The sequence below is a fragment of the Opisthocomus hoazin genome, chromosome 22 (genome assembly GCF_030867145.1).
Source record: "Opisthocomus hoazin isolate bOpiHoa1 chromosome 22, bOpiHoa1.hap1, whole genome shotgun sequence".
NCBI lineage: Eukaryota > Metazoa > Chordata > Aves > Opisthocomiformes > Opisthocomidae > Opisthocomus > Opisthocomus hoazin.
Window position 1 is genome coordinate 6,323,587 of NC_134435.1, and position 21,778 is coordinate 6,345,364.

The 21,778-nt window shown below is 48.8% G+C and overlaps 1 protein-coding gene across 1 annotated transcript in view; it reads right to left on the reverse strand.

Annotated features, from left to right (window-relative positions):
• The window catches only part of MGAT4B (alpha-1,3-mannosyl-glycoprotein 4-beta-N-acetylglucosaminyltransferase B), a 54,079-nt gene that overhangs the window by 16,249 nt on the left and 16,052 nt on the right, over positions 1-21,778 (reverse strand). The gene's annotated exons all lie outside the window — the stretch shown is intronic.

The window sequence follows — 21,778 nt, forward strand, 5'->3', positions numbered from 1 at the left end:
GTCAAGTGAAAAAGAGCTGAAAGCATTCATGGTCATGGCCTGTTAATGCCATGATGAACCCAAGGAATATCAATACTTTTAATTGCCTTGCTCTTTGCTTTGGTTCCCTTGTGGTACACAAAGGAAAGAGTTTTAAGAGCAGAAGGGTGTTCTGAGTGAGTAATTCAGGAGAACTCCCGGCCAGCATCTCCAAGGCCTTCTCCAGATGGCACGGGGCATCTCCCAGGTGACCCTGAGTGATGGAAAGTGAGATGCTGGCAAGGGGGACACCACTCTGCAGCGAGACGAGGGTGGGCACAGCACCTCCTCCAGCTTTGGAGTAGAATCCCAAATTCTAATGGCCAAAAGGGATTTTGGGAATCTAAGCTCTCCGAAACAAAGCAGGATAAAGAATATCACATGGCATTAGCTACCTGGATGCTTATATAAATCCGAATATTTAGATACGCACCTTACGGATGCATCATAAATGTAACACATAAAACATAAACTTTTAATAGGGTAATAAAGCTTTTTATTTTGAAACAACATCTTAGCACCATGCCTTTTTTAAGCAATAAAACTATCGAGACCGTTCAGCCGGAACTAACTACACAACAGCTGGGAGTGGAATTGGTTAGCCATTAATGAACTTTCCTGGGCTGTTTTTTACCCCATTATTAACAAAACTACTCATTAAAAATACACTTTTATCTGTGGTCACGCCTGTGTTTTTGGTAAGGCTGTAACTCACAGGACTACACCCAAAACAAATTTATCCACTTAATAGTAGACCCTTAGCCCAAACACGACCGGGAGATCTAATGACCAAAAGTACTGCACTGGAGCTTCCCAACACAGGGCTAAACATAAATCAGAGCCATTGAAAAAAGACACACTGACTGCATTGACAACTTCTAATTTGGGGCCCAGAAAGAAAAAGAAAGAGGAATTTTGAAGATGAGACATACCCAGCTCCAAAGCACAGAGTTTCCAAGACAAGAGTGCTTCCCAGTCCAGCTCCCGTCATTGCTTTTGCCTAGGAAAAGTTTCCCCCATGGGGACTCTTCCCCCCCAAAAAACCTTCTTAAAGACTCACTGCTTCAACACAAGGGACCCCCCCACCCGGGGCAGTCTGGCTCCTGTTGACCTTGCAGCGTGACTTTCAAAGCCACTGGCACACGGGAGGGAGCAGAGGAAGTTACACCCAGTTGGTTCCTCCGTCCATCTGACAACGTGTTATTCAGAGAAAGCCGAGGGACAGACATAAATAAGATCAGTCTTTCCTTTTTCCAGTGCGGTGCCGCTCGCTTTCCAACCCCACCGAGAAAACATTTTAAAATTTGCAGAAAAAACAGATTAACTCCCAGCTTCGAGAGCTGCCGTGGGAATTCACAGGAGGATGTCAGGCTTTAAATTGACTCCACCATCAGCTAGACCTTCTCCTCTGGGTACCTCTCAGCCATGAGTATATACCTTTCAGCTTCCCAGTACTCTAGATTACAGGTTTTCCCACTCATATCTTTCACTGGCAGTATCTGTGAACAGTAGCAAGGAGCAAGTCTCGCTCCTCGCTTTTGCACAAAACGATGGCAGGAGCTGCGCTTGTGCAAGGCTGGAAGCATTTGGCTCTCGGCATAGCGGGGGGTTACCATCCCGTGGATGCTATCAGAGCCAAATCACTGCTAAAGGCGGCCGTTAGATCCTGCGCTGCAATACCTGGAGCAGAGTAAAGGCAAGGCTTTGCACTTAATGGCTTTTTCCAGAGCATTGCACTTCGTTTGTGTCAGATTTAGAAGGGAAATGTCACTGATTATTCAGTCGCTAATGACCTGCCTGCCGAAGCCAAGAGCGGTACTTTTCATTAGACTGCAATGGTGATGTGCAGTCAACCATTTGCTGCTTTTCTGGCTAATGGTTGGAAGTGAAATTGTATTTGTTTCCAGCGCTCTTGTCCTATGATGTCTTTGTAGGCTCTCCATTCTTTAATTAAAATTTCATGAAATTTAAAAGCTAATCGATCTTGACTGGTTCCGGTGACAGCTTGAGCAGTCCGAGACAAAGCCCAAGATGGGCTTACAGTTTCCCATGAATTTCCAGTAATGCCATTTTGCGCTCGTTGGTCCGCAATGACACACGGATGCAGATACGCCATCCTCGCAAAGACCCTCAGCGGCTCAGGCAGGGAGGGCTCTGAAAAGCCACAAAGGGCAGCAGAGGATAAGGGGGGGAAACTGGCTCCCATCTCCACAAGCAAGGCTGGACACAGAAGTGATTTGCTGCTAATCAGGCTGAACAGATTTTTCAGCTGGTGTCAGTTCAGCACAGACCCTTTACTCACCTTTCAAAGCAGCAGTACTCCCTGTCTATGTATTTATTGTATTCCCTCCCAGCACAAGAGAGCAGAGCTCTCAAAATATCTCCAGACTCCAGCATTGCAGAACAAAACCTCCTAGCTATAACTATATTAAAAAAAAACACCAACTCAGCTTACTTTTTCTTGAGAGATAACACATTGCTTTGGGCTTAAAATACACTCGTTTAATAAAGCAAGAAAGTCGGTGCTGGGTGACGGTCTGCAGGACAGACCTGGGAGATCAAAAACCTCTCACGCTTGCAGCACACATCGTGCATGCCCAGTGCCCTGCGAATAACCCACTTCTCACCTTGCCATGCCTCATCTTTGCAATCTTTCGCAAGCCGTCTTCAGAAACAGGCTGGCTGCAAGGCTCCGAGCGCATCGGGCAGCTCCATCCAAACCATCTCTCTGCAGGGCAGAGCAGGCAGAGCTGGGCACGGCCGAGCACCGGCTGCCATCTGCCCATCCCGGCGCTCGCTGGAGCCGATCTGGGGGATCCCTGGGGAGGGGAGCAGCCTGCGGCCGAGCGACAGCGGCCGTAGCAAGAGTCCAGCTGAGCATCACTCACCAACCGATGGCTCCTTGCTCCGCTCCCTTCCCTGCCCCAGCTGCGCCCGGCCGCGAGCCAGCTGCGAACCCCGTTCTCTCTCCAGCTGAGAGCCCTGGGCTGGGTTTGCTGAGCAACATGGTGAACCACTGGTGAAGCGGCAGGCAGGGACGGCTTAACCGGGCTCCTTTGCCGGCAGCCGGGATGCAGCGGGGCACAGCGGATGGGCACACGCTGGTGGGGCTCATGGGCTGCTCCCCAGGAGCCTTATGTGGGGTCTGCAGAGCTGATCTCCTGCAGCCATCCCCAAGGTTTTCATCCATCCAAGGCAGCATCTGTTTAATAAAAAATACTTCTCCCTGATGGAGAATTCTGTGGCTTCATTCTTATTTAAGTGACTATCAAGTGCAAACCATGTTTGCTAGCAGAGGTGAGGGCTGGGACGTCTGCATGCACTCCAGTTATCCATTTTTGGGTTTTGAGTGGAAGCAAAATACCTAATCTCATCTTAAACTAGCAGATGGACACCAAATCAGACCACCACTGATAAAACCCCCACCCTGAAATCTCACACGGTCATCCATACACATACCTACATATACAGTCAGGAATGTTGTAATTCTGTATTCTGCATTAGTCTTTCAAATTGCACTCCAACCTCCCGGGGAGCCTGCAGTGCATTTTAAACGTGTCCGTATTTCAGGACCAATTATTTTTGGTTTTGTGCTCCGCAGATCACCTCTCCTAGCAGAGGGTACCCATGGCCAAAGCCAGAGATTTCCTTCCAATTCGATCTTTTCAAAAGCAAATGCAGAGTGTTTGCTAGCTGGATTTACTTCTCGTTAGGAAGACTTTCAAGAGAATTTGTTTAAAAACTAAAAACAACCCCCAAACCTCTAGACTGTTTATCTTTATAAAATCTTGGCTTCCAGAGCAGAACTGCACCTTTTTTTGCTGCAAGAGTTCCCAGGGCCAAAAGAGCCGAAATAAAGCGTAGTCAGTCCCCAGTTCACAGCGCAACTGGAGCTGGAGTAGCACACTAAACTGCCTACAGAAAATTTATCTGCAATGACTATTCTCCTCCGTTTTATTTAAAGCACCCCTTTAACCAATAACTGTTCCTCCTCCAGGACTTGCAATGGCCTGGGGGGACTCCAGAGCTCACAAACAACCCCCTCCCCGTGCTACAGCATCTACATTATACGAAAAGGCAGCCGGCGAAGCACGGGGAGCCAAGCCGGCGAGCCATCCCGCCCCAGCTCCCCACCGTCCCCAGCCCAGCCAGGCGCCTGCGCTGCCCACGCCCGGCTTCGTCCCCAGCCATTTACAGACGCTCTTGGAGTTGGAGGATGATTAGAGAGTTGTTGTTTTTTTTCAGGTTTTGATGTTTAATGATTTATAGAACGCTGGCTCCGCTCCACACATTACACTCTAGATTGCCCTGATTGAATTGCAACATTCATTAGGTATTTTGCTAACAGAATTTCGCCAGACCATTAAAATGGGTATAAGGAGTTACCGCGCCGTATCGGTGAACTAAATTCAGCTCCTGAGATGCGAAAAAGGATAGTCCTGCTTTACATGGAAATCTGATGCCTTGTGTAGCTTAGAGGTGTTAGACACCTTGCACATAGGTACACAGGGATTGGCAGTGACCCCACAACAAACATTTTATATCACCAAAAGCAAAATATTGCCCTTTGCTTCTCTGGCTGTAGAAGCAAGAGACCAGCTTTAGAGACACACCATAAACCAAGCCCCAGAGCATCCCTCAGAAAGCCCCATGGAAGCGACCCTGCTGGGGGGTGTGGAGCTACAGGTAAGCTGTGACAGTAAAACACTGTCTTCGTTAGCAGAAAGAAAAAGAGAGGATAGTTCAGTATCCAAAATGCCACCGCAAAAGCCACCGCCCTTGCCAGGCAGGACGAAGATTGCGCATGTCTTTTCCTTCAAATCTGAACAAACACTAACGGTTCTCCTGTAAGATGAGGAAGATGAGAGATGGATTGTCTGCCTTTCCATGAGCCAGCAGACCATTGTTCCCGGTCTTAGACTCATCTTTTAAAATCATAAATATTTAGGCAGCTTGGGATATATGCAGCCACCGAGAACTTGGTTTGCCTTAAGGAGCTGAGCACTAAGACATGCCGAGCAACAAACCAAACACAGTCAAGGCCAGATTTCAGGGACTGGACGCTATCTGGCAGGGTGGACCTCCCGAAAGGCTCCAGCAGTTGCAACTACCCTGCTGGGGGCTGCTCCGTCCCCACAGCAGGAAAGGGCATTTCAGCAGGGCCACCGCCACACAGCAAACATGGATGCTTCATTCAGTAAACACTACGCGACATTTACAGCTCCACTATGCCCCAAACCACCGAGTCAAAATAGACATTTTCTAGCTGCTGCTTATAAAAATACACCTTGAGTTTCTTTATGAGTTTCTTTGTAAGTTTTTTTTTTTTAAGAAAAAAAGGTTCTAAAGAAAAAACCAAAGTTTTTAAAGAAACTTTTTCAAGTTTGTTTACTATACTGTGTTATTAATTTGTGGTTAACACCAAGACAGAAATAATACGGAAAGTAGAGTCCTTAGTACCACCAGGAAGCTCACCATTATTGGGAAAATAGCTGTAGGTGTGGAGAGCAGCAGGCAGGGCAGGGAACAGGGAAGGCAGGAGGCAGCGTGTGGGTTTCCCAGCTCAAAGCCAAGGGGCTGTGTTAGATGATGCTGGCACAGGCACTGATGGGACAAAACCCACAGTCACCGCAACAGCCACAGGCAGCCAAAGCAGCCATCAAAAATAGCAGCTATGGTTTAGTTTCGTGTGTTCATCCTCTGCCCTTTACAGAATCCCAGCACGGCAGGGGTTGGAAGGGACCTCTGTGGGTCACCCAGTCCAACCCCCTGCCGAAGCAGGGTCACCCAGAGCAGGCTGCACAGGACCTCATCCAGGCGGGGTTTGAACATCTCCAGAGAAGGAGACTCCACAACCTCCCTGGGCAGCCTGGGCCAGGGCTTCATCACCCTCAGACTGAAGAAGTTCTTCCTCATGTTCAGCTGGAGCTTCCTCTGCTTCAGTTTGTGCCTGTTGCTCCTTGTCCTGTCGCTGGGCACCACTGAACAGAGTCTGGCCCTGTCCTCCTGACACCCACCCTGCAGATATTTATAAGCATTTATAAGGTCCCCTCTCAGCCTTCTCCAGGCTGAACAAGCCCAGCTTCGTCCACCTTTCCTCGTAGGAGAGATGCTCCAGTTTCAGTTTGTTTCAGTTCAGTTTCTTACACTTTGTTTCAGTTCAGTCACTACCTACAGTGTGTGCTATCCTGAGTCGGGGCCAAATAATGTATCTTGATGCCACCACCACTCCAAGGCACGCCTCGGTGCTATCGCTACGCGCCCACTTAAGAGCCTGTGGTCAAGCCCTGTCCCGAGCGGAGGCAGCGCCGTTCTGCAGCATCAAGGTCTATGCTGTGTTACAAAAACCAGTACCCAACCTCCAGGTCCAGTAAAAGGCGCTGGTCGATGGCAGCAGGAGCGATCCTTGGCAGCCAGCGCCCACCCAGCCGCTCAGCCCAGCGCCGCGGTCGGCTGCAGGGTTTGAGCATCCCACCACACTACCGTCACGCCGAGCCAACACATCAGCCGGCGCAAGAGGCTGACTGAAAGTCAGCCTGTCTGAAAAAATGATCCTCAAATAAAGAAAGCGCTTCCACCGACTGCAATCTGGTGTGTGTTTTGTTTTTTTTAATATAGCCATTTAATAAGAGCATGTGGTATATTTCACAGCATTTCAACCTTCAGCAGCTCCACGTAACGACACAGAAATGCAACGCATGTCTCCGCTGACGGTCTCTACCCAGGGAATATGGGCACCCTTAAGTCACCATTTCTTCTTTTTGCAGCAGTAAGTTTTGATCATATTCCTGTTGCACGTCTCCTTGCTGGAGTTTAATGTTGTCTCAGCACAGACGTTCGCAGAAGGAGAGAGGAAAATACGCATCCCCTGTGCCTTATTATTCCAAAGTAGGAGCAACTGTTTGCATTTGAGATTCAGTTCAGACAACATTCACAAAGATCCTTCCAAAAATAAACTTTTTTCTTGCTTTTAAAGTCTCAAGCAGTAAGTTTTCAAGGGAATGGGGATGAGTAGATTTCCCATTATGGGGATGATGACCCACAACATGGATGGCGAATATTATAATTCCCCTTCCGAGGAGCAGAGCAAGTCGCAGGCGTGCCCGCACCCAGACCCAAAAAGCTCCCCAGGGAGCTGCAGGAGGGATGCAGGCTCCAATGCAAGGATGCAGAAACTCAGAAATCAGGAAAGCAAACAGTGATGCCCATCACCTATGCCTAAATTCTCTTGGACCAGGGGAGAGGAGGCAGCAGCAGCCGTCAGACCGCTCTCAGGTACCTGCAGAGCAGGTTTGGGATCTCCTTCCACAGCCCAGCTCCACAGGTGAATCCAAGATCCCTGCGAATCCCCTGGGTTTTACTGTGCAGCAAAACAGCAGCGCTGGTGGGCAAGGACGTCCCCAGTAGGTATAAACCACCGTCAGCTTCTGCAAAAGGAACTAGTCCTGAATTTTCCTGGGGTTTCATCAACCCGTTCATGGGATTTAAGGAGATGGAAAAATTAGATGGCAATTCCTTTTGCTGCAAAACAGCTCAGGAGGAGAACGGAAGAGGCGAATACTGCCACTGACCAGAAGAGAAAGAAGATGGAATTAAATAGTGAATTTTCATCCTAGCAAAAGGTTAACTATCAAGAAGAAGCCATATGGATTGGTATTAAACCCACTGTCTAATAGATTTAGTGAGGATCTGGAGAAGGAGATGAATTTGTGAAGTAGCCAGATACAGAGCTGACATGGAGATAAGTTCATCCGAGCCAGAAAAGAAGCAAATGACCAGGAGAAAAGGCAACAAAACGCCAAATTAACACCAAAGCTGACAGATGCAAATTAATCGGGGGGAAATCAAGGTATTTTTCACGTGGTTCTTAATTAACAATATTAACTAGGGAGGAGACCAGAGCATCAGTGTCTTGATGCTGCTTTGCAGGCAGCAGCAATCCAGGGGAAAAAACCCAGGGGGATGGAGAGGGAGGCAAACAGACGTTAGTCTGCTTGGTGAATGGGATGAGGAATAATAGTATGAAGATAATAACTTTATTAAAATTATGCTGCCTAATCCCAGAATAGTTTTCACCTCATCTGAAAAAGAGTATTATTACGACTTAAAAGGGGCTTTCGAAGAGAGTGATGAAAGTGATCAAAGGACCGAAAAAAAACCCTGCTTTGTGAGGAAAGAAAAAAATACATGAGATTATTCATCTTACGATGGGTATAATAATAGGGCTCATGATGAAAAGCGCATAGAGTGATATAATGAAAATATATCACAGGCTTCCATTTGCCTTGTCTCAAAATATAGAAGTATTCATTCAATTCAAATATTAATCTGAAACTGATGGAAGGAAACGTGTTGCCACAGAGAAAGCATATTATTTCCCTGCAATCACTACCATGAAAAAACACTGAAATGAGGAATTTAAGCAACGACGAAGAGCTGTAAGGTGCTGCAAGCACAGAGGCACCATGAGATGGGGCTGAGACCAAGGAGGGTACCCCACCGGTGGTCCCGGCCTTGTCTGGGTTGGCAGCCCCCTTTTTCCCCATTTCTTGGAAGAAAGACTCTAAATTTCTGTGTCTCTCCTCACAACTTAATTAGGAACACTGCAGCTTTTGTCTTCAAAGCAAAGCTAATTCATTAGCAAACAAATTATTTACCTGTGTAGCACAATTATAGCTTTCGAAGCATTTTTCTCTCAAATGGAAAGCAAAGGCTTTGTTCTTGGTGGGTTTTTTAATACTCTATTTGATTGGAGAATAAAAACATGCTGAAAGTGAACAAAATAAAGCATTACAGAAATCATGGGTCATTAAACCTCAAAATAATTGCAGCTCTACAGGATTTCTAAGGGAGGACATCACACAGGCAAACCTGGGCAAGGGGTGGAAAGAAAGGGGGGAAAAGGGGAATGGCAAAGGCTGGGAATTTATAGACGTGGTCAGTCCTGACCGAGCAAACCTGTGCGTGGTTTAAAAGAAGATGCGTTTGCCTAACGCACCATCCTTCCACGGCATGGGCTGGGAAAATGCTCTCGGATGCACCGCAGGGCAGCAGGAACAGACTCGCCACGGAACGCGTGTTGCCCTCCCGTAGTGCAAATGCACTTGCAGGAGCCTGCAGCAGCCTCGGCCGTGTATCGGCGAGGTCCAGGCACACAGGGCTCGGCGCTGGACACCCCATGGGTTGTTTTACTTGCCACCTGCGGCCACCAGCTTCGTGCTGGATTGCAAACCATCACACGCAATAAAATCCCAAATCAGATTTGCTTGGCTCTCGCCACTCGCAAAGCTCCAGACTGGATTTCTTTCCCTCTCGCCTTGCTCTCACACCGACTACCAAAGCTAGTGAGTAAAATCTCATGAACGAAACAACCCCGAGGAAACAGCTGATGTCTGGAGCGCGCATGGCCGCGTTCCTGCGAGTGCTGGTAAGGCCCAACTTTGGAGCTTTGAAGAAGCAGAAAATCCTGAAGCAGAGCGAATGCCTCACAGTCTAACAGGAAACCCCTTTTTATTACAACCTAATTATGTTCATAGTGAAACAGAGATCTTGTTCCACCAAACCCCAAAGCACCCACGCATCCCACTCAGTGCCTAGTGTTGATGGCTTGCAAGTCCATCCGAAAGGAATCCCTCCAAGAAGGGAAGCCGACCTTTGCAAAGGTCACCATGTTAATCATCATGCCCTTTCTCTAGCAGCAGCTGTCGCTAATTGCCTGTGAAGGAGTCGAAATGAAATTCTTGTTAATCCTCCTCCCAACATTACTAAAACCCAACATCATCATCATCCTCCCCGACAAATGACCACCAGGCACCAGCACTTCGCAGCTGATGGACGAGCTCAGGCCATCTCGGGGGAGATGGGCAGTGGTGGGTGGAAAAAGCAGTTCCACTTTGCAAATTGAAGGATAGCTTATCGATTAGCAGCAATAAGTGCCGGGACGTTGTATTTCCCCACCTCCTTGTACGATCGACCATCGCACTCGTCATTCCACTAAAGTCAACACCAGACTCAGAACAGCCAAAATCCTGGAACAGAGGGAATTTGTTTAATCAATAACATATGAAGCTTTTGGCACGGCGGAGTGTATGAAAGAATTTTACAACAGCAAAATAAATGATTGCTGTGTTATAAATCAGAGAACACATATGAAAAAGTTAGAGCGACGAGGGATATCAAGGAAATCACAGAAGTTCTGGCCGGAGTCGCTGGCTCCACTGATGTTACTAGCTGAGAACTTCAATGCAAGTCAGGTTTGACTTCTTCCAAAAGAGTAACTCATTTGCAATGCATGTGGCTGTATCAGAGTGAAAGGATACTCAGAGCGTTCCCTTCGCTCCCCTGTCTGTGTAAATTGTACATCTTGTCTACCCACAGACCCGCAGCAGCAAACAGCTGACAACCTCCCCGTTGTACCAGCGCCCGACCAGACGCACAACTGTGCCGCCGGGTACAAGCAGATTTTTAAATCACCACATACTGATCACGGGATGAGCTGATCTGAATTGCATTTTGTTTTAGTAGTCTTAAATAATTTGCAAAATGCTTAAAATAAAATGCATACAGAACCTTTTAAAAATTACTCAGCATTAATATTTGAAATATTTATCCCCCAGGGTGCAGGCTTGTAACATGAGCACTTAATGGGGTACATTTTCTTCTCTCCAGAGAAAAAAACAAGACATTGCCATTAAGTAGCATACTTAGACCAGCTATAAGTGTTGATGCTATCTGAAGGCTCTTGTTTCATTTTATATGGTAGGATAATTCCTGGGAACAAAAACAGACCGCTGAAGGAGGAGGATGACCCGCTTCTCCCTTTTCTCATTCAGCAGCTGAGAAAACATGAGAAAGGGTTATCAAATAATGCCCTCCTAAAAAACACACCAGCCTGCATTAGAGTGTAAAAACCCCCTTATTTCATCCTCTTGCAGAAAACACATCACTGGAAGTACAAAAAAATGGAGCTCTCGACTCGCCAGCAACGGCAACCTACAGTAATTTAAGTTTTCCCTGTCTGAAAATGCAGGGAGTAACCCAGAGCCAGGAGGCCTTGGTCTCACACCCGACAGCGGTTCAGCCGCGGAGCTGCCTGCCAGCCCCCTGCCAGCCCCCTGCCAGCCGCAGCAGTGGCAGCAGCGGCAGCAGTGGCAGTGGCAGCAGTGACAGCAGCAGCACCAGTGGCAGCAGTGGCAGCAGCGGCAGCAGCAACAGCAACAGTGGCAGCAGCGGCAGTGGCAGCACTGGCAGCAGTGGCAGCAGTGGCAGTAGCAGTGGCAGCAGCCACAGTGGCAGCAGCGGCAGCAGCGGCAGCAGCAGTGGCAGCAGCGGCAGCAGCAGTGGCAGCAGTGGCAGCAGCGGCAGTGGCAGTGGCAGCAGCGGCAGCAGTGGCAGTGGCAGCAGTGGCAGCAGCAGCAGCAGCAGGGGCAGCAGCGGCAGCGGCGGCAGTGGCAGTGGCAGCAGCAGCGGCAGCGTTATTCCAGATCGGCTCTGCTGCGAGGCAACAGATGCTGGCAGTGGCACAGCACGAGGTGGGGGTTTGCAGGACATTTCAAGGGTAGAAAGCAAACAGCTGGGGGAGGAGGAGGATGCTGCCTATGCGGGCGTCTTACTGCTAAGACCTTTGGTTGCTTATTAAATGATGCCTGAAAAGCTTCTCAACAAGCTGCCGCTCTGAAACGTTACTGGCATCTCCCAGTCCCCCGTGCCGAGCTCCGGGCAGGGTGTCGCAAGCGGCTTTCGGCAATCTCAAGCCAGGCCGGCCTGATTTTCAGCCAGACCATCCTGCTGACCGAGCCGGCGCTGCAGAGGCAGCACACGGGAACTAGGATGCCCGTCTGGACGACAGCCCAAGCGGAGAGAACTTTAAAAGGCTTGTGAAACCACATCCTTACAGTTTTTGCTTTCTTGCAATGTCAGGTTCACCTAATGGCTTAAAGACAATGCACTGAGCCTCACACCATGCTGCTTACCGCCTCCAAAAATAAGTACGCTTCCCGTAGCCCGCGACCGCAATTTATGCTTAATTTCACAACTATTCCTAAAGCGCTGTTCAGTCCTGGCAGAGGACACCTCACACTCCCTGTGAGCAGAGATGCGCAGTTCACGGCTCTCATTTCCTTCTAACATCTCTAAATGCATTTGGGTTTTCAGTGTTTCACACACTGTTACCTTTACTGGTGGCATACCTAAGGTAATACTCATTGCTATACAGGCTGCTGTGGCTCAGTTTTCCAGACTTTCCACACAGAGGGATGCTATATTAAAGAAAGATCCAATTTGACATGTGTAGGTGCTGTAGGGAGAATAGAAGACGGACAGGCTGCCTGCTGCAAGGAGGAAAGCCCCGGTCTCCTCGTGGGAACCCATGAGCTGCACCCAGCAAACGGTGTCAGAGCCCACGGAGAGAGTCTTCCATGACAAAACAGTTGTATCTTATGCAGCCCAGAGAGCACCAGCGCAGCCGTACGTCCCCACCAGAGCATGCGCAGGACAACGTTGAACCGAGCTGCCCAGAGAGCAAAGTGCTGCAGCATCCAGCCATGGCCCCCTCGGCAGCGCCCCGCCATCCCCAGCCGCTCCTCGGGATGAAATCAATCGATCCGTCGGTTTTATACTGGGAGAGAAGTATTTGCTGAGGTGTTCAAACCAAGAGCCCAGGACATTTTTAAACCTGGGGAGGTGTGAGGGGAATTGTAGAATCATTAAGGTTGGAAAAGACCTCTAAGATCATCAAGTCCAACCATCAACCCAACACCACCATGCCTGCTAAACCATATCCCAAAGTGCCATGTCTATGTGTTTTTTGAACGCCTCCAGGGATGGGGACTCCAGCACTGCCCTGGGCAGCCTGTTCCCATGCCTGACCACTCTTTCAGTAAAGAAATTTTTCCTAATATCCAATCTAAAGCTCCCCTGACGCAACTTGAGGCCGTTGCCTCTCGTCCTATCACTAGTTACTTGGGAGAAGAGACCAGCACCCGCCTCACCACAGCCTCCCTTCAGGTAGCTGTAGAGAGCGACAAGGTCTCCCCTCATTGCCAAGCAGAGAAGCCAAGCGAGAGCACAGAGCTCCGGAGGGGCCGTGGCTGCTTGGCAAAGCTGCAGAAAGGAGAGGGGCTTTGCACAAGATGAACCCCGAGCACAGCCGAGCAGAGCCACAGCTCGTACCGAGGGGGTTAAACTGCACGAAATCCCAGCAAACCATGAGTGGGAGGGACGGAGCGCAGGGCCTGACCCGTGCGCTGCGGTCCGGCTGTCCCGGGGGTGCCGGGAGGTCAAAACCCCGGGAAAATCCCACCACAGGGGAGCGAGGCTCAGCGCGGCAGGGGGAAAATCAGCAGCGTGACTCACTGCGATGGAAACTGCCCTTAAAACTTGCAGCACGAGGATTTAGAGCTGAATTCGAGCCCCTGCTCCCTCTGTACAAAGAGGTTTACTGTTGGACTGCAGTGCCCGGGGAGGCGTTCCTGTACTCGGGTGCTTTAGGTACCCCCGATGCCTCCAAACATCGCCTTGGAAATGGTCTCTCACCGGCCACGCGGGCTGCTCAGCACCTCTCCCAGTACTAGAAGCTGTCATCTGAGCACGTGAAGAAACGTTTCGTGATCAGTTCATCCTTTGGAGTGCCTTAATGAGACGTCCATAAAGCAACTCACCCTGGGTGAGTTCCTGTTAACACTTTACCCTCACACCCACCTTCCTAAAGCTTCCCGTGCGTTACCCAGGATCAGCTTTGTTACCCAGGATCACTGCTGTGCGTCGCTGTGAAAAAGCTAATCCAATTTTCTACTTCTTTAGGGATAAAACATCAAGAGAGGGCAGTCAGTCTGCCAAACACAGCAGCAACGTGGAAGAAGCGGAGGCAGAGCTGTGTCATCATCTCCAGCAAACCCATCTCTGAGCACGAGCAGTGCAGACAGGTGAGCCCCATCTCTGCCACAGCCTGGGAGAAGTGGTTCCAGATACACAGCCTCTTTTGGGGAACTCATTATTTAGTTTTATGACTATGAAAAAAACCCAAAATATATGAACTGTAAGATCATGACTTTGTATGTCAGTATTTATGACTACAAAGATTCTCCTAGGAGACTTCCATGGCCACGTCCAAAGCCTGCTGAGAGCTGGGGCATTCTGACAGCCCTATAAATCGTACACTGGAAGAAATATATTAAGTTTTCCATAACAAACCAGAGTAAGCCCTGCCAGTGCAAAGATACTGAAGGGATTCTGGATGCTGTCAGTGTGGCTCGAGCGTCAAGTAGCCCTACATTGGTGCAGACCGGGGCAGCCCCAAGCATATCCAAGACCCCCAAGCCCCGGGCGCGTAGCCTTGGGCACTGCCCAGAAGTGCCCGAACCACTTCAAAAGCCGAAGTGGGGTCAGGATGTCACAGAGCGCTGCTTCGGCATCGCTGTGCCCCAGTGACCTCCCCTCTTGGGACCAAAACGTACCCTCTGCCAAGCCACCTCCAGCGTCCCTGCAGCTCTGGCACCACTCATTGCACCCGGCCAGTGCACGCTGACTGTAGCTAAATTCCCTGTACGTGTTTTCCTGAGGACAAGCCCGGCAGTTCTGTGTGTGTGCAGCATATCAGATTTCAGGGGCTGGCATTTCTACACGCCTGCCCCAGCCCAGATTTGGAAGGTGTCAGGCAAGCAGCTGTGCAAGCACCCAGGAACAGGCAGGACGCGAGAGCTAAACCAGCCTTGCACACTTGCAAAGCCAAATAAATTCTTTAACATCAGGCAGTAGACTATAAAACGAAGCTATAAGAGCATATCAGCGCTCATGAAGGGAAATTCATTCTGCTGCTAATGCCCGTAACTTCCCTACCGAGAGTAATGGATATCAACAGGAGAACAGGCATCCGAGTGCTAAAACATGCACTGGTTTTTTCTAAGCTCTGTGCTCGGCACACTACTCGAAACACAGAATCATTGAGTTCTTCTTTCTCCCCAATCCTCAAGCTGACGTAAGATGCCCACGTTTTAACAGTAAGTGTGATTAACCATTATCATAAATTACCAGGGTTATAATGAATGCTCAGAAAAACACTTGATTGTTTCTTCAGAGCTGTGTTCCAGTTATACACCAAGTCACGTTTCAGTTTAAATAAAAAGCAACTCCTATGATGGGTATCAGATAAGAAGTCAGACCAAACGACGCTGCAGGTTCTTCCCACCTTTGAAACGCATAAACATATGTGTTACGATCACCGTGCTACAGGGACTGGCTGATCCTCCAGAGCTGGAGGAAGAGCCAGACAATCTTCCAGAGGACAAAAGCCAGTTTGGTTTCCCAGCCAGGGCAGCGATTTATGGATAGGAGCATTTTCTAACCTCGACTTCTTCAGCAAGGAGACTGTACGCACACGTCTTGCTGTTCAAAGGACATCTTGTGCGTATGAGCAAATTTGTCCAAATCATTTTGGCTCTGGCCGCAGTAGTATGTTTAGTACACGATTTCCAGATGTGTTTTGTATCCCCGTCAGTCCGGCTGCTGCCTCAAGCCAAAAGAGTTATATAAGCTGCAAAGCTTAATTGGATTATTTAGCCCAAATCGTTGGCTGAGAGGCAGCGGGGCTGGGGAACCGGCTGGGCAGCCTGCAGAGGACCTGCACCATCACCAGCCTGGGAGAGGAAGGGAGGGAGCACGAGCCAGCAGATAAATTAAAGAGCTCATCAAGCAAGGCTGGCCTCCCCATCTCCCTCGAATGTTTTCTCACGCCTCCCATCCATTTGACAGTGGGCGTACTAGCTGGTAGGTTATCAGAGATATGTTTTCCTATTTTAACCAATTAAAAAAAGCATGCAACAAGCATTTAGAAGACACGAGCATTTCCTCTCCGCACTAACAAGCATTTCCTGACTGTGCAGCTCCACAACACAGAATAATACATCCAGTGACTTCGTTTTCCCACAATAATATTTTTTCCCGAACTTTGGTTGTTGCGGCAGCTTATTTTCCATTTAAGGGCATAATCCTGCCAGTGGGATAACCCATCCCAGCGGATCTTCACAGATGTAATTGTTAGGGAAAAGTCCTAAAAAAGAAAAGTGTTGCAAGTATTCTTGGGAAGAAATCAGGAAAGGGAAGAGAGAGAAGCTGAACAGTTTCCAAATGCCGTAGTTATCAAAGCGTGCCAGAATTATTTCATTCCTTTTATTTTTAATAAAACTGGATAGTTAAGTCAGAAGTTAACACAAGTATATAAACTCACACTAAACTTTGAGTAGGTCGCCTACTCCACTGCTTAAACAAAGGGTACGTGCACGCTTGAGAGCTACGTAAACCCTTGCCATGAGGCCCTGGATGGACTTTGTACAACTTCACTACAAATAGTAAAAAAAAGCAGCCTGGCATCCTCCTCTGCCACTGCTGACAACATTCCCACCGCTCTCCACCAGGCAAAGCGCCACGGATAAATTCAACAGCTTAAACCGACCAGAACAGCGCACCAGGCAGGGATGTGCTCAGTTCTGCTGGGAACGGCTGCACAAACACTGCGCGTCCCACGGAGCCCCCCGCGAGGGGAGATGCCTTCCCCCCCGCCCCAGCTCTGCTCCCCGCGGCACCACGCACGCAGCAAACCCCCGAAACCCCGCAGCTCCGCCGCCTGCACCCCCGCCGCGATTCACGACGGATATTCCCGTGAATGAGGGGCCGCGCTTACCACGCTGTTCACAGCAATAGTAAACAGCCGCGGTGACCAAAAAGCTATTTACGGAAGGGCGCTCTGCGACGAACCCGTGATTACCAGTTATGGAAATTTTTCAAAAAAAGGGAATACAAAGAGAGATTTCCACAGGGCACAGCGCGCCCTACAATTTGTGCTGCGCTTGGACTTTATAAATCAAAATCCAAGCGATGTTTACCGCACTCCAGCTGTTCCTCAAACTTTATTTTTCTCTACCGCGTGCATTTGACGCCCTCGGTGAGCTGCGGCGTAAAGCTCTCCGTGTGACTGACGGGAAGCCGAAAGCTGGCACAGCCCGACCGTGCAAACCAGCCTCAGCCCCCCCGTCAGCTGCATTAAGAGCTTCAACAAATTTGTGTAATACCCAGCATTATAGAAATGGATTTCCAAGCAGAAGAGCAGTTGGCAGGATTAAACAAGTAGAAAAGCACATGCACATAAAAAAAATCGGGAGGTCTGCACAGGAGCTAATGGAGCAAGCAGAAAATAACCGGGCATGCTCCCCGGGCTCGGGGACCGCTTCCTCTACGACAGGCAGTAATGTCTCATTACGGGAGAAACAAATACAATAAAGACGAATATTCCATCTTCCCCCGGCTACATTTTAAGTGTTAAGCCAATACACATTCTCAGGTTATATTTCACAAAAATAGCTACTCAAAAAAACCCTGCTGGCAGCGCAGCAAAGCAAATTTCATTCGAAAGATAAATCCTACATTCCTCATAGGCAGATGTGGGAATGTATCAGATTTTATCATAACAGCCCCTCCCAGGAGCAAAACAAGCCACAGAGTAAAATTACAACAAAAAAGTTGTTTCTTTTGCCCTTCTTCCCCTATCTTGCTTAACTCAACACAGACAAAATGACGAGCAAACCAGCAGTTACTGCACCTTATAAATCGATGCTACCCATCGCCCCAGCCCCGCGGTGCTCTGCAAAGCCAACACGGAATCAGCCCAGCACTTGGGATCATCTGTAACACGCTGGGATGGTGAAACCGCACGGATGCTGCAATTGCTGTCACCACAAAATGACCATTCAGTTCCACCGCTCCGCCGAGGCAAGACCGTTCCAACCCTCCGCGAACAAACGCAGCCTTGTCGGGGCGTCTGGGCACGAAGGCGCCTGACCCCAGCCAGCGGCGGCCAGGAGAAGACTGTTGGCAGTTTAAGGACCTTCTTAACGCTGAGCTGGACCGGGACACTGCAGCATCACTATTTCTAGCGGATAAAAGGGCAAGCTCAGTCTCCCTCCACAGTTTCAAGAAAACTCCTACAAGCCGACACGGGAAACAGTCTCAGAGCTGCTCTTCGGCGCAGGATCATAAAACTGGATCACCACCGTCTCCCCTCCCGCAGCAGGAACATCACACTGGGGATCCATCTCTTACCTGGATGGGGCAGGAAGCAAAGGATGAAGCCAATTTAATCAATTAAATCCCAACTTGGTCTGAGCTCGCTGATCCTTACAAAGAAGATCCCTGGGGCGCTGCCCCAGACAAAACGAAACCCCCTCCGCGTGCAGAAGGTGTTAGTGATGGAGTGCAGGGAGACATGCACCATCCCCAGGATGCTTAAACATCAAAACCCGTGGCTTTATTCAGTTCTGCACCTCCATTTCTCATCTATCCCCCTGGCTGGGAAGGGGCTGGATTCGGGCATGGGACCGTGGTGGCAGCAGCTGGAATTGGCCCAGGCAGCGGCAGCACCAGGGGATTAAGGGTGGCTTCCAGTCTTGTGCCTCTTGCAATCTCAAGACCTTTCTGGATTCAGAATATTTTTTCTAGGACCAAATGATTAATTATGATTAGTAACTTCAGCTTTAAAAAAAGTATGAAGCAGCCAATCACTTTTACCCCACTAACTAGGAAAAAAATATTAAAATTATATATCTAAAAGAAACCTGGTGTGCTTGGCAAAGCTTTCCTGCTGCCTAAACCAAGCTCAGGGATGACCTGAGGTGCAACAGAGCTGTACAAGGGCGGCAGCTCTTGAGATTTGTAGCTTTGGCCAAACCCTGACTGCAAACTCTAGAAATCCTGCTGGCCCCGAGTCCCTTGGGCTCAAGCACTGGAGGCAAACCCGAACCACGAAGCAGCTGTTTCTGCGGCTTGTAGCTTGGAAGAAGAGCTTCGGCTTTTGGGATCGCTCATTTTTTTGAAGGTGGTTTACCATATATTTATTCCATCTATAATCTCCTCTTGCCTTGCATCTCCATTTTGAATTATTTATCGTCAGGTATCACATTCATTTGCATACTTTATGAGGTGCAAAACAAATGATTAGTCACTACATGCAAGCCATCTGTGCCAGGCTTTGCAGCAGTTTTCTTTTGGTTTTCTCTAATACTTGGGGGGAAAAAATCCAAGGGGAGAATATTGGATTTGCTGGGAACACAGAGTAGAATAGTCCACGCTTGCTGACAGCAAAGCCTTATTACTCTGTTATTGCCGTGCTCCGCAAGGAACACGCAGACTATCATCTTCGGCGTAATTTAACCGGTGATACAAATTGCAAGCAGTATTATTTCAAAGACCTTTATTTATTGATTAGAAAGAAAGTCCTTATCCTCTTCCTGCTCCCTCCTTGAGTCCTGCTGATTGCACACAATAGAAAGCTATCACTTAAAGAGCCAATTAAGTCAACTTCTGAAAGGTAATTGAATAGCTGAAATTCTTCGTGCAGTATTGTACTGCATTATCTTGATTGCAACAACAAAAAAAAGAAGTGGTTGGAGCAACAAAAATTAGAAAATGAGGCACTGGCCATAGGTAGGACTACTGAAATCGATGGTCCTGTTGCCAACAAAAACCGCACCACCATTATTTTCTTTCTGCAGTTACTTCTAACCCTTGCGAGAGGTGTGAGAAGGGAAACAAAAACCCCTTGGTCTTGTTTATTTTCTACACGTGGCAGCACTCTACAGGGGATCAGCAGAGCTGCTGACCAGGCACAGCGAACGGTGGTGGCCACGGCCACCCCAGCACGACCCATCCTGCGGGGAATCCAACATCTGGGCGCCCCGTACCCAACCAAAAGCTTTGATTAACGAATTTCTTGTGGCTGGGGCTTTATGAAGATAATGCCTTCTGCACGGATTCACCCACGCCTGACAGAGGAGTTCACGCTATCCTCCAGCAGAGCTACCAACAGACCTTCTCTCTTCTGCCTCCTGACTACCTTCAGAAATACCTGGAGGATTTTACATCACCCCTGGGATAACCATGCCACGGCCCAGCTGGACTAAAGGAAGACTAGGAGTTTGAAACCCGTTGGGAAGAAGGACGTAGCTTCAGTCCCTTAGAAAAACCAAGCTTAAACAAAAAAAAAAAAAAAAAAGATGGGGGGAGAAGGTGATTGTAAGCCTGCCAATACTCAGAAGTTATATAAAAATCACTCATTTAAATGCAGTGAAAAACCACATCACAAACTGAGAGCAGAGTCCTCGGGAACTTGAAGACACCGGCTGTACGTGGTCAAAATTCATCATCAATTTCCGAGGAACCACTCAAAGTCACAGCACTGGGCTATAAAGCATTTACACAGGCACATAAAAAGGAAGCTTCTTCCAAAGTAGGAACAGAGGCGCCACAAAACATAAAAAACTCCCTCTCTCTTCTGCGCTGACAGCAGACTCTGGTGTGACCTCCTACCACCCCTGTCCTCCTGCCCCCTCATCCACTTCAGTTTCCAGAGCAGCAGAATCAATCCACCCAACCTTAGAGTAAATTAAGGGCCAGCTGCTGCTTTCCTGGAGCTGCTTTGGCACCGTCTGCCTCCCCACACACGTATTTTGTCTGGCACCAGGAATCTTGCTGAGGAACATACAGCTGAGCGGGGCCAGATCCTGCAGCATCTCAGCCCCAGGTACATGGATGCTTTCTCTAGCTGTCCTCCCAGCAGCTACCGCAGCGCTCGAGGTCCCTGCCCCGAGCCCCGCAGACTTTTCACCCCAGCACAAGCATAGACCTCCCGGAGCAACCCAGTAAATGTCATTTCTCTGCCAGCAAACGTGGCAGCAGAGAAATGCAAACCCGTCCTTCTGTAGCCATGGCTTCTGCGCCTGAGAGGCTGCAGGAGGGACAGTCGGAGGTTTCTAAGGGATCTATGCACCTTGCAGGTTGGGAACCCCTCCTGTGCCTTGATCTTCCACCTGTGAAATGGGCTGAATGATACCCAGCCAGCCTTGTGGAGGGCTTGGCCTTTGATCAATCCACCTTCACGTCCACCGTCTGGTGCCACTATACCCACCGTGCTGCTCTGGGGCCTCAGGAGCTGTCAGTCTGAACCCAAACGTCCATTAATTCATGGGGAATACGCAGTATCATGTAACTAACCTCTGAAATACATGTGGTACCAATTTGGCCACCGTGCACCAGAAATACAGCGTTAGCACACGCCACCGAGTCCTGCTCGAACTTCTGCCCTCTTCATTCTCGTCAGTCGCCCCTCAGATTATTTTGCAATTATCTCTGCGATTCCCGCTGAAATAGAGGACGCGATTTAAAGAACTTGAACGATTTTGTCAGACTTGAATGGTCTTTACCCTAAAGAAGCCCAAAGGAAGCCTAGACATTCAAAACACTGCAAGAGTCCCGGTCCTCAGATGTTACTCCATAAAATGGGAGCTTTAGATTTGTCTTAATTCAGCAGACTGAAAGCTCATCAAATACAGCAAAGTGCCAGCCTTGCACTGGCCAGTCTATACTCGAGACTTGTTCTATCTTTTCAAAAGCTCTTTTCAGTTACACAATCAAAAAAATCTGTAAGGACTGTATCTAGAACAGCTATAAAAATTGTTCATACTTTCCCCGAGAGCTTACGTCAACTCATTGGATGGCGGAGCCAAGAGGAGAACAAATATTTCACGGAGCAGCCATTGCATATAAATATTGCCCCCAACACCGACGCACCGTGAATACAATTACCTCCTCCCATCAATTATTAGCACACTCCAGCAATGCTGTTCGTAGAAGAGAAATAAATATACAAACGTAAGCTTGAAGTAAGGAACTATTTGACATTCTAGCAAGCCGCTTCACCTTATAATCATCATTTCCT